This window comes from Rhinolophus hipposideros (genome assembly GCF_964194185.1).
Source record: "Rhinolophus hipposideros genome assembly, chromosome: 25".
NCBI classification, from domain to species: domain Eukaryota; kingdom Metazoa; phylum Chordata; class Mammalia; order Chiroptera; family Rhinolophidae; genus Rhinolophus; species Rhinolophus hipposideros.
Window position 1 is genome coordinate 13,558,498 of NC_138071.1, and position 7,968 is coordinate 13,566,465.

Below are 7,968 nucleotides of genomic sequence, written 5' to 3' on the forward strand. Positions count from 1 at the left end.
CATTTTTATTTATTTTTAATTTACATACAATAAATTCACGCTTTTTAGTGTATCGATCTGAGATTGGGCAAATGCAGAGAGAGCTGTACGAGCACCACCACAATCAACGCTTCCCATCACCTCATACTGCACCTTGTGGTCAACCCCTGCCCATACCCCAGCCCCTGGGCTGTTCTCCGATCCTATAGTTTCTCGTGGGCTTGCCCCGAAGGGTGAGGCAGCTGGGGAGTGGGCAACCTCTCTCAGGGGCCACGATCATTTCCTGGGCACACCAGCCACCATGTCTACACAAACACCCCAGGGCCTGAGCGCAAGGAGGGAGGCCACCAGTAGACAACTCCCTCTACCCTCCCAGTGGAGGGAAAGAGTGAGGGGCATGTCAGGGTGTGGGGGCCTCTTAGGTGGAGAATAGCCCCAGGGAGCTCTGGGCTGCCAGAGCAGGAATCTTCGTGCCTCCTGGTTCTGTCTGCTCCAGGGGCTCAGGGAGGACAGCTGGTCATAGTGAGGCAGCTGCCCAGAACCAACAGAAGACAGGATGTGCCCTATGGAGCAGTGACTGCTGTGTTTCTATTATTATCACTTCTCCTGCAGGCCAGGCCTGGGGCTAGACCCCACCCTCTCCACTGAACAGCAGCTCTGTGTTGCTGACAGTACAGTACTAACCCCAGTATTTATAAATTAGGACCCGAGACTCAGAAAAGCTGAATGCCTTACCCAAGGTCATACAGCTAGGACCTGATTCCAGGTCTGTCAGACTCTCAAATCATCACATGTCACTCAGGGTTTAATCTGATTCAAATACCAGGGCCTCATTTTACTAGTTTGTTGTGTGCCTAACCTTTCTGAACTTTAGTATCTTCATGTATAAAAGGAAGATAATAGATATTTCTGCCTTGCACAGTTGTTGTGAGAATCAAATGTGACCCCAGTGTTTGGTGCAGAGTAGGTTACTTGTTAAATAGTGTTATGGGTTTTATTGCGTCCCCCCAAATGTATATGTTGAAGTCCTAACTGCTAATACCTCAAAATGTGACCTTATTTGGAAATAGGGTCATTGCAGATGTAACGAGTTAAGATTAAGTCATTAGGGTGGGCCCTAATCCAATATGACTGATGTCCTTATAAAATGAGGAAATTTGGACACAGGGTATGACAAAGGGAAAGCCCTATGTGCAGATGAAGGCAGAGATCACGGTGATGCTTCTATAAGCTAAGGAATATCAAAGATAATACTAAGAATACAAAGAAGTATGCTGACTAACTTGTTCAAGTTCAAAAGGTTAGCAAGATACTTAGCTTGCTTCTTTGTAAATGGAGATACTAATATAATGCCGACTTCATACTGTGTTTCCCTGAAAATAAGTCCTAGCCGGACCATCAGTTCTAATGCGTCTTTTGGTGTAAAAATTAATATAAGACCCGGTATTATTATATTATATTATATTACGTTACGTTACGTTACGTTATGTTATGTTATATTATAAAAACCCAGTCTTATATTATAGTAAAATAAGACCAAGCCTTATATTAATTTTTGCTCCAAAAGACACATTAGAGATGATTGTCTGGCTAGGTCTTATTTTCGGGGAAACACTGTAGCACTTCCAAAGCTGCAAAGCTGACATGGACTGACAGCTTGTCCAGGGGCCATCATGGGGGTGGAGGTTGGGTGAGACAGGAAGAAGAAAGGGATACTTGCTCAGGCAGGAAAGAGCTTATGGGGGCTTCTTCACTGGCTCCCAACTCACTGAGAAGGCTTTGCTTTGCAATAATAGGTCACAGGAGTTTCCAAAAGGACTGGGGAAGGGGACAGGGAACCCAGGCGCACTGGGTCCCACCTGGAACTCAGATGTCTAGAGAGCAAGTGTGCTCAATCCTGTGTTGTCACTGCAGTTTGAGGGCACAGGGGTCTAGAAAGAGAGCGTAGGGCAGTGGGCCCCTTGAAGAGAAACAGCCCATCCTAAGCTGAGGAGATGAGCCAGGAGTGCTCATTGACAGGCTGCAGCTCAGCTCAAGGCTGAAAGGCCATGCTGGTTAAGGCCCTATTCGTTATGGATGTGTTATTCTGGAGGGGGCAGGCCACATGCTGAGCTGACCAGAGGCGCAAATACAACCAGATAATGCTAATATGGCTTCAATATACACTAGACACCACTAAGCACTTTTCACATGTTATTGTGTTTAATTGCCGCAATCAGCCATTACTGTGTTTCCTCGAAATTAAGACCTAGCCAGACCGTTAGCTCTAATGCATCTAAGCAAAAATTAATGTAAGACCCAGTCTTATTTTACTATAAGACTGGGTCTTATATAATATAAGACGGGGTTAATATAACATAATATAATATAATACAATATAATATAATATAATATAATATAATAATATAATACCGAGTCTAATATTAATTTTTGCTCCAAAAGACGCAGTAGAGCTGATTATCTGGCTAGGTCTTATTTTCAGGAAACAGCGTATCCCAGGAGAGAGAGAGAGAAGAGGATAGGCTGAGAGAAACAGGAAGACCTAGTCCTCAGACTGGCACAAATCAGCAGAGACCCCTGAATCCCACATGCCCACCAGTACCCAGATGGCCCAGTCCACCCAGCATGGGGTCTTGGATGGGCATCAGGGTTTCAGATGTCTCTTGGCTTGGAGAGCTTCAAAACACTGAGGTTCAAACAGATCCAAGATGGTGGAGTAGATAAACACTGTGCCTGCTTCCTTCTGTGAACACATTAAAATTACCACTAAATTATAGAACCATCAACATGGAGAACCATCTAAAGTCTCCCTGAACAGAAGTTTATAACTAAAGGTAAAAAGAAGAAGTCACGTCAGACCAGTAGAAGGAGCAGAGATGTGAAACGAGCTGACTCCAAACCTCCGTGTGTTGGTTGAGAACTAGTAGGGATATCTCAGACACAGATGTTTCCCCAGGAGGAGTGAGAGACCCCAGCCCCATAACGGCCTCTCCAGCCCCATAATGGCCTCCCCAGCCCAGCGTACTGGTGCTAGAAAGAAGAGCCCCCACAACATCTGGCTGTGAAAAAGTGGGGATTCCAACCGACTGGGTGAAATGGAAGGCTGTGGGAAACCCAAACGTTCTCTTAAAAGGCCCATGCACAGATTCACTTGCTCACAGGCACTCACCTTGGGCTCGAGTGGTGGAACGGTGATTCAGAGGGCATCAGAAGCACACAGGGAGCAGACTGAGGTATGTGGCTTTGAGGCCGGGGCTGGGGGAGAGTTGGCATTTTCCCTGTGTGAGATCCTTCTCCTGTGTAGTCAGGCAGGCAGCCGCCATCTTTAATGTGTTGAGCCTGCCCCCTACACTTATGGCCAAATCTGAATCTGATTGGTCTGGCGAGCTCTGGAGCTCCACCCTGCTAACTTACTCAGAGCCTACCCCATCCAACTCCCCTAATGCCGGAGGCACTTTCTCTGGGAGCAGCTGGTCTCACCTGCATTGCACTCTTTCTTGGAAAACTATCAGAGTCCATGGGCCCCTTGGTGTGCTCTGAGACTTTTGCTGAGTAGCTCCAGGCTCAGCACTGGCACCAAACTAGAGTCTACAACCTGTTGATCACGACTCTTCCCACTCTAGTGACTCTCCACCTCACCCAACTTGTGTACTGCATGAAGCTTTATTGGTGGCTAAATCTTAAGGCAGCCAGCAGGTGGCAGCAGGCCTTGGGATGTCCTGGCATTTTGTGGAGCTACTCCAGGCCGGGTACTGGTGGCAGCCTTCCTCAGTTCACGTCCTCTTCCATGCACGAACAGGGTAGCACAGGGAGTGAACAACCACAGATGGTTTTGTGGCTTCTACCAGGTAGTCCCTGGCCAGTCACAAGGAATGGGTGACCTGAGTCCATACCAGAGCCCCTCCAAAGAAGCTCCAGAACCAACATACTTGGGGGTCGGCTCAGACCACAGGAGCATCACCCAATTAGCCCCACAAGCGGCACACACAAAAGGTGGTCTCAACAGGCATCAGAGTCTGATAGGGTGAACCCCACTCAGTGGGATAAGTCCCCCACCCTGGCACAGCAGATTGTAAGCTGTGGATGTGGCCAAACCCTACAGCCAATCAGCATGAGGGTCAATCCCACCTGCTGACATTCCAATAGCAATCAAGGCTCAAATATAACAGGAGGACACACAAAAACCACACAAGGGACACTCCTGGAGAAACTGAAGGAAGTAACCAGGGAGACTGTGCCAGGGCCTCACAGGGCACCTACTACATAAGGCCACCTGGCCAAGAATGGTAGACATCACAGATCTACCTAATACAGAGAAACAAACACAGAGAGGCAGCCAAAATGAGGAAACAAAGAAATACATCCCAAATGAAAGAACAGGAGAAAATTCCAGAAAAAGAACTAAATGAAATGGAGGCAAGGAATTTGCCAGAGACAGAGTTCAAAACAATGGTTATAAGGATACTAAGGAACTTAGTGAGAACAAAGAGATAGCAAGCTTAAAAAAGGACACAGAAACCATATAAAATAACCAGTCAGAAGTGAAGAATCCCATACCTGAAATGAAGAATGCACTAGAAGGAATCATCAGCAGACTAGAAGAAGAGACTTGAATCAGTGATTTGGAAGACAAGGTAGCAGAAAACACCCAAACTGAACAGCAAAAAGAAAAAGAATCCAAAAAAAAAAAAAAATGAGGCTAGTTTAAGAGACCTCTGGGACAACAACAAGCCCAACAACATACGAATCATAGGGAGGAGAAGGAGAAGAGAGAAAGCAAGGGATTGAGAACATATTTGAAGAGATAATGACTGAAAACTTTCCTAACCTGGTGAAGGAAATAGACATACAAGTCCAGGAAATGCAGAGTCCCAAACAAGATGAACCCAAACAGGCCCACACCAAGACACATTATAATTAGAATGGAAAAAGTTAAAGACAAAGAGAATCCTAAAAACAGCAAGAGAAATGTAGCTAGTAACTGATAAGGGAGCTCCCATAAGAATGTCAGATGATTTCCCAACAGAAATTTTGCAGGCCAGAAGGGATTGGCACAAAATATTTAAGACGGTGAAAAGCAAGGACCTATAACCAAGATTACTCTAAACAGCATGGCTATCATTTACAATCGAAGGACAGATTAAGAGCTTCCCAGACAAGAAAAAGCTAAAGGAGTTCATCATCACTAAACCAGTATTACAAGGAATTTTAGAGGGATTTCTTTAAGATGGAAAGAAAGAAAGATCAAAAGTATTAGTAATAGGGGACCAACCCGGTGGCTCAGGCGGTTGGAGCTCCGTGCTCCTAAAGACAAGGCTGCTGGTTAGATTCCCACATGAGCCAGTGTGCTCTCAACCACAAGGTTGCCTGTTAGATTCCTCGACTCCTGCAAGGGATGGTGGGCTGCGCCCCCTGCAACTAGCAATGGCAACTGGACCTGGAGCTGAACAGTGCCCTCCACAACTAAGATTGAAAGGACAACAACTTGACTTGGAAAAAGTCCTGGAAGTACACACTGTTCCTCAATAAAGTCCTGTTCCCCTTCCCCAATAAAATCTTTTTCAAAAAGTATGAATAATAAAATGTTAATAGCTACGTATCTATCAACAATTACTTTCAATGTAAATGGATTAAATGCTCCACTCAAAAGACATAGGAGGCCTAAATGGATAAGAAAACAAAACACTTATCTATGCTGCCTACAAGAGAATCACTTCAGACTGAAAGATGCACAGAGATGGAAAATAAAGTGATGGGAAAAGATTTTGCATGAAATGGAAATGAAAACAACAACAACAACAACAAAAGTTGGGGTAGCAATACTTATACTAGACAAAACAGACTTGAAAACAAAGGCTATAACAAGAGTCAAAGAAGGACCCACTAATCCCACTTCTGGGTATTTATCTGAAGAAACCCAAACACTACTTCTTGGTGATGTGTGTATCCATATGTTCATTGCAGCATTGTTTACAATGGCCAAGATGTGGAGGCAGCCTGGGTGTCTGTCAATGGAAGAATGGATAAAGAGGAGGTGGTACATATATACAATGGAATATTGCTCGGCCAGGGAAGGGAATGGGTCTTGCCATGTGTGGCAGCATGGATGGACCTGGGGCGTATTGTGCTGAATGGAGTGTCAGACAGAGAAAGACAGATGCAATGTGATTTCGCTTATATGTCTAATCTAAATAACAAAACAAACAAACAAGCAAGCAAAGAAACAGAAACAAGCTCATAGATATAGAGAACGTTTTGATGGTTGCCAGATGTGAGAGGGGCTGGGAATGGGTGAAAAAGGGGAAAGGATTAAGTAGCACAAATTGGTTGTTACACAGTAATCATGGGGATGTAAACTACAGCATAAAGGAATATAGTCAGTAATATTGTAATAACTCTGTATGGTGTCATATTGGTACTAGATTTATCAGGTTGATAGATTGGAGGGGGCTGGGGGCAGAGTTAAAAAGGTGAAGGGAATAAGAAGTACAAATTGGTAGTTATAAAATAGTCATGGGGATGTAAAGTAAAGCACAGGGAATATAGTTAATACTATGGTAATAATTATATATAGTGCTAGGTGAGTACTAGTCAGGGGGACCATTTCTTAAATTATACAAATGCCTAACCACTATGAAATTAATATAAAATAATATTGAATGTCAACTGTAATTGAAAAATTTAAAAAGGAGGAAAAAAGTTGAAAGGGAATAAGAGGTCCAAATTTCCAGGTATAAAACAAATAAGTCATTGGGGTCATAATGTACAGCATGAGGAATATAGTCAATAATGTTGTGATAACATGGTACAGTGTCAGATGATTGCTGGACTTACAGTGATCACTTCTTTAGGTATAGAAATGTTGAATAACTATGATGTACCTCTGAAACTCATATAATATTGTACGTTAGCTGTATTTTAATAAAAATTACAAAAAAATGGGTATAACAGCAAACTCACTAAATTGTAAAGATTAACAAAATGACGCACATTGAGCATGTCATAGCACTTGGAGAATAATCTATTAATTTTTATTTTGTTCTTGCCAGAAGAAATGGGAAGGCAAGGTTTGTGTGTTAATGTTTGAGTCCTTTAATGACATTTACGTGGCAGAGTCAAAAGCAGAAGTTGCCAACCACCAGAAGCCAAACAAGCCCCATATAAACACCTAGTCTTAGAGAGAGGAATTGGATCAGTCTGTGGAAGGGTTGTCTGGGGTGCAAGAGTTTCGGAGCCTTTGGGAAAGAGTGGAAGCTTATAGCAGATGCCAGTGCTACATTCCCATGCAGACCCTCCTAAGAAGTCACTGGACCTGTCCCGGGCACCGTTGGGAGGCCACAGCTGACCACCAAGAAGTCTGCCTTGAGTGCCATGGGGAAGGTCCCTGTGCCCAGGCTTGACTTAGAAACTGTGGAGCCTCTTGGTTTCAAGGGACTGAGTCAGCTTAGGAAGCACAGGTGTGAGGGCCAGTGTGAACTTAAGTTCAGTGCTCTTCTTGGGTACTTGGGCTGAGAGACCTCTGAGACGTGCCCAACGTGGAGCAGGGGCCAGGGGGGATTAGAAGTGAATTTCACAATTGAGATTGAATTTACTAGCTGCCAAATAGTTGGGGACATGCAACAGGGACCTGATGTTGGAGAATAATAAATACAACATTTATTTTCATCCAAATATTAGGGGGTATCATTCACACTCTCTACAAAGTTGAAAGGCTTGTTCGGTCAGACAAACTTGAGACAAACAAAACCATACCACTGTGATTTAACCTGCTTATTCAAGCACCATTGCTTTCATTTGCAAAATAGAAAAAAAATAATACCTAGTTCATAAAGCTTTCAGGAGGATTACATGAGGTAACTAGTAACATAGTTCTTAGCGCAGTGTAATTGCATTTTATATAAATTTGAATTCCGTGGTTTTAAAATAGTGCAGTAAAAATAAAGTCCCATTGGTTAAGATGTACAAATTACCAGTTATAAAAACAGTCAC